At 36.1% G+C, this 5,597-nt stretch overlaps 1 pseudogene; it reads right to left on the bottom strand.

Moving 5' to 3' along the window:
* Positions 1-987: 987 nt before the first annotated feature.
* On the bottom strand, positions 988-2,369 carry LOC114492063 (annotated as a pseudogene).
* Between the last annotated feature and the right edge of the window lie 3,228 nt (positions 2,370-5,597).

Consider the following 5,597-nt stretch of genomic DNA (forward strand, 5'->3'; position numbering starts at 1 on the left):
ACTTTATTTTTATTTAACAAGTTGCATTTATGGTGCCTAGTTAATGGGACAGATTGATTTTATCTACTCATAAGTAAATAAATCCTCACAAAATGAACAATTATCTTTGAGTAAAGATCTCTTCAAAGACACTTTAAACTAGAGATAACACTAATAGGGTAAGCACAGTGAAAGCTAACACAAAGGCTGAGCTGATCATTCTACTCGTTTCATATTCTCTGTTGGGTAAAAATAGTGACAATACATTCTAGTCTGTTAAAATATATATATCAATACACATCAATGATATATATTATATAATTATATATATCAATGATACATAATATATGAGTAAGATATGGGTTTACATCTAGAATATGAAAACCTTACAAAATTTTACTGAATTTATTAAAGATTAAAGCCTACTTTTGAGGGATTTACTTAATAATAGTAAATTTTTAAAGTGCTTGTCCTTTCTGTCTTAGGAAACATGGTCAAAAGCACTCGGAAGGCCAGTACGGTGACTTCAGCAGACAATGCAGTGACTGGATTTCCATACCTTCTTCATGTGCTCTCCTGCACCTCAGCACTGCACTTGCTGTAGAACATGTATCCCTACACCTGAGGGTTCTAGATCCCCAAATAGGTAGATCAGAAGTACTTGGTGATTGATGTCTAGCCAACGACAGTCTAAAGAAGGAGATTATTGACTGTGCTTGGAGAACAACTCAGAAAAATTCCCGGGCTCACCAGGGGGAGTGAGTCCCAGGAGCCCACAGCAGGAACCTGCTTGATAACACCCCCTTTACTGGATCAGTCCTTCCTTCCTTTCCTCACTTCTGCCATGCCTTATTTTGTCAAACGGTCAGATAAAATTGTTGTTACTTGTTTCTAACATGTTTTTGCTCTTGTATTTTTTAGACTCTGTGTCAATAATGAAATACATGAAAATTAACTTTTTTTTGTCTTTCATAACTTTTATTTAATAGTGATGATCCCCGATAGATTTTATATATTGTTGAAAGCAGTCATATCCATGGACTGCACATAGTCCTCAAAAGACAACCTGGCCTTTTTGATTTAGCTACAGTGTGGCTCAGTTGGTTGGGGCATCCTCCTGTAACCAAAAGGTTTCTGGTTAGATTCCCCATCAGGGCACATACCTAGGTTGCAGATTCCATCCCTGGTCCAGGCACCTATGAAAGGATGCTTCTCTCTTGCATCAATGTTTTTATCTCCCTTCCTCTCTCTTTAAAAGCAACGAGAAAAATGCCCTTAAGTGAGGATAATTTTTAAGTGATATTTTTTTTAAAAAAGTGATCAGCCCCTTCAGCATATCTGTTTCAAATTTATCATCTTTACACACTATATTTGAAGTTTTTTAATTCCATACCCCCCTGGAACTAGTGTGGAAGAGCCCCAGACCAAGCTGCCTGCTTGAATGCTTCTGACACACCTCTAATTTTACCATAGCCCACTTGTCCCAAAGTTTCACATCTGATGAGATGGGAGACTTGGCAACAAGTGCAGGTTTTTAGCCTTCTTTTACTCACACTGTGCAAAGCTTTCTTCTCTTTGCCTCTTGGCTGCTTTGTGTGCTTCCTTCTTGTCACTTCCATAGAGATCGATGTCATTATCCTCTTTACTATCTGTAGCTGCACTTCCTGTGGTGTCTTCCACATTGGCAGGGCCATACTTGCCCCAAGCTTTCTACACTCCTGGCAGGTTGGCCTTTTCCTTTGTGTAAGACTTAATGTGATTCTACCAGCAGAAGGCATGATGCAAGTTGGTAGGTGGTAGGCTGGAGACTGCTTCAAATATTGCCACATCTGCCTTTAATGTCATATACCCCTTGATGAAGCTTTTGTCCTCTAGGTAGCTGCTGAGCACCTGGTAGCCACTGGTGCTTTTCAGGTCTCCACAACCCAGGGCATTGCCTGATCCAGGCAGCTGGGTAGCAGCAGAAGAGAGGAACGCAGGTGGGGGGCCCTAAGTGCTATGAGAAAAAGGCCATAAAAAGCCCCAAAATTCTTTATATAGAGGCAGAGTTCCCTCCTTAGTACCTGGCTGAAGGCTAAAGGTCAAGTACATTAATCTTCCCATTCACAATGTAAAAACTGGGAACTTAATAAAGTGGCCCAAAAATTATCTGCAGGCCGTTCTTTTTATTTGGGAATCAGAAAAACAACTTTTTTGTGAGCCAATAAAGTAAAATGTAATGGAGAATATATATTCTCATTAGTTTTGACATCTTTTAAAATAACAATGTTAAAGAACTTCTGCATATAAATACAAACTTCACTAAAAGAGGTGGGGAAGAAGAGGTCACTGCCTACATCATTATAAGCAACTTTGGGTGCAAAAATGGTGAACCCAGGTGAACATTTCATGGATGGTATTAAATTTTAGAAAAACAAAGACTTTAAAACGTAGCCTACATCCTTATAGTATTCTTAAACCACCTTTTGAGTGAGGTAAAAAATCATGCAAATCTGAGGTATTACACAGAGATTTGTTATCTTGACAAAGAACTTTAAAAGAACTTTTATATTTAAAAATGAGTTACATATTTTTCTTTTACAGAGACAAATGCCCAAAATTTGCTTACCATTTTTATGAGAATAAATTATCATTAGCATACTACCTATTTTTTAAACTTTTTTACTGTATTTTTCCCATTACCATTCAGTCCCCTTATACTCCCACCCCCACATTTACCACACTGTTGTCCATGTCCATGAGTCCATTTTAGTTTTTGCTCAATCCTTCCATCCCCAACCTCCCCCACTTTGCTGTCATCCTGCTCTCTGAGTTTGTCTCTATTTGGCTTGTTAGTTCTGTTTGTTCATTAGATTCCACATATGAGTGAAATCATATGGAATTTGTCTTTCTCTGACTGGCTTATTTCACTTAGCCTCATGCCCTCCAGGTCCATCCATACTTTTGCAAAGGGTGAAACTTTCTTCTATTTTATGACCACATAGTATTTTATGGTGTAAATGTCCCATAGTTGTTTTATCTACTCATCTATTGGTGGACACTTAGGCTGCTTCCATAACTTGGTGATTGTAAATAACGCTGCAATGAACATAGGGGTGCTTATGTTCTTTTGAACTAGTGATTTGGGTTCCTTCAGATATATTCCCAGAAGTGGATTGCTGGGTCAAAGGCAGATCCATTTTTAATTTTTTGAGGTACCTCCATACTGCTTTCCACAGCGTCTGCACCAGTCTGCATTCCCACCAATAGTGCACTGAGGTTCCCCTTTCTTCACATCCTCACCAACACTTGCTGTTTGTTGGTTTACTGTTGATAGCCATTCTGACAGGTGTGAGGTTATATCTCATTGTGGTTTTAACTTGCATTTCTCTGATGATTAGTGTGTTGAGCATCTTTTCATGTATCTATTGTCCATCTGTATGTCCTCTTTGGAGAAGTGTCTATTCAGGTCCTTTACCTACTTTGTAATTGGGTTGTGTGTATTGTTTCATTTTGTTTTGTTTTGTTTTGTTTTGGTGTTGAGTTTGTAAGTACTTGGTAAATATTGGATATTAACCCTTTATCAGATGTATCAACAAACATGTTCTCCCATTCTGTTAGTTTTCTTTTTATTTTGTGATTATTTCCTTTGCTATGAAAAAAAACTTTTTGGTTTGATGTAGTCCCATTTGTTTATTTTTTCTTTTGTGTCCCTCACCTGGGGAGATGTGTCCAATAAAATTTTGCTACAAGCAATGTCTGAGATTTTGCTGCCTATGTTTTCTTCTGGGATTTTTATGGTGTTGGGTCTGACATTTAAATCTTTAAGCAGTTTTGAATGTATTCTTGTCTATAGTGTAAGAAAGTGATCTAGTTTCATTTTCTGCACATATCTGTCCAGTTTTCCCAACAACATTTACTGAGTAAACTATCTTAGCCCATTGTATGTGCTTGCTTCCTCTGTCAAATGTTAATTGACTATAAAGGTGTGGGGTTATTTCTGGCTTCTCAATTCTGTTCCATTGATCTTTATGACTCCTTTTATTCCAATATCATACCATTTTGATTACTGTGGCCTTATAGTATAGTTTGATATTAGGTAGCATGATATTAGGTAGCATTCCTCCAACTTTGTTCTTCTTTCTTAGGATCTCTGTTGCTATGTGGGGACTTTTGTGGTTCCATATAAATTTTTTAAATATTTGTTCTAGTTCTGTGTAATATGTCATTGGAATCTTGAGAAAAATTGCATTGAATCTATAGATTGCTTTGGATAGTATGGACATTTTAATGATATTATGTTTTCCTATCTATGAACACGATATGTGCTTCCACTTATTTGTATCTTCTTCAATTTCTTCAGTATCTTATAATTTCTAAGTACAGGTCTTTTACATCCTTGGTTAGGCTTATTCCTAAGTATTTTATTCTTTTTGTAGCAATTGTGAAGGAAGTTGTTTTCTTAATTTCCCTTTCTGTTAGTTTGTAACTGTCATATAAAAATGCAACTGATTTCCAGATATTAATGTTGTATCTTGCAACTTTGCTGAAATAATTTATAATTCATAGTAGTTTCTCGGTGGAATCTTTGGGGTTCTCTGTACAGTATCATGTTGTCTGCAAATAAAGACAGTTTTACTTCTTCCTTTCTAATTTGGATGCCTTTTATTTCTTCTTGTCTGATTGCTGTGGCTAAGACTTCCAGTACTCTGTTGAATAAGAGAGGTGAAAATAGACATCACCATTTTGTTCCCAATTTTAAGAGGAATTCCTGTAATTTTTGCCCTTTGAATATGATGCTGGCAGTGCGTTTGTCATATATGGCCTTCATTAGGTTTAGGTATGTTTCCTCTGTTCCCACTTTACTGAACATCTTTATCATAAGTGGGTGCTGGATTTTATCAAATGCTTTTCCTACATCTATTTATATGATCATGTGGTTTTTATCCTTCATTTTGTTTATGTGGTGAATTACATTTATTGATTTGGGAATATTGTACCAAACTTTCATTCCCAGAGTAAATCCCACTTGATCATGGTATATGATCTTTTTGATGCATTGCTCTATTTGGTTTGCTAATTAATATTTTGTTGAGGATTTTAGCATCAATGTTTATCAGGGATACTGGCTTATAACTTTCTCTATTTGTAGTGCCTTTATCTGCTTTTGGTATTAGGCAAATGCTGGCTTCATAGAATAAGTTTGAGAACCTTTCCTCCTCTTGAATTTTATGAAATAGTTTGAGAAGGAGAGGTGTTATTCTTCTTGGAATGTTTAGTAAAATTCCTCTGTGAAGACAAAAGCAATCTGGTCTATCACTTTTGTTTGTTTGGAGTTTTTTAATTACTGCTTCAATTTACTAGGTGTAATCTGTGTATTCAGATTCTCAGATTCTTATTTATTTAGTTTTGGAACATCATACATTTCTAAGAATTTGTCTATTTCATCCAGGTTGTCCTGTTTGTTGGCATATAGTTGTTCATAATATTTTTTTACATCCTTTGTACTAATTTGGTGTCAGTTGTTATTTCTCCTCTTTTACTTCTGCTTTTATTTATATGGGTCTTCTTTCTTTTTTTCTTGATAAGTTTAGTTAAAGGCTTGTCAATCTTGTTTATCTTTTCAAAGAACCAGCTGT

This window comes from Phyllostomus discolor, chromosome 1 (assembly GCF_004126475.2).
Source record: "Phyllostomus discolor isolate MPI-MPIP mPhyDis1 chromosome 1, mPhyDis1.pri.v3, whole genome shotgun sequence".
NCBI lineage: Eukaryota > Metazoa > Chordata > Mammalia > Chiroptera > Phyllostomidae > Phyllostomus > Phyllostomus discolor.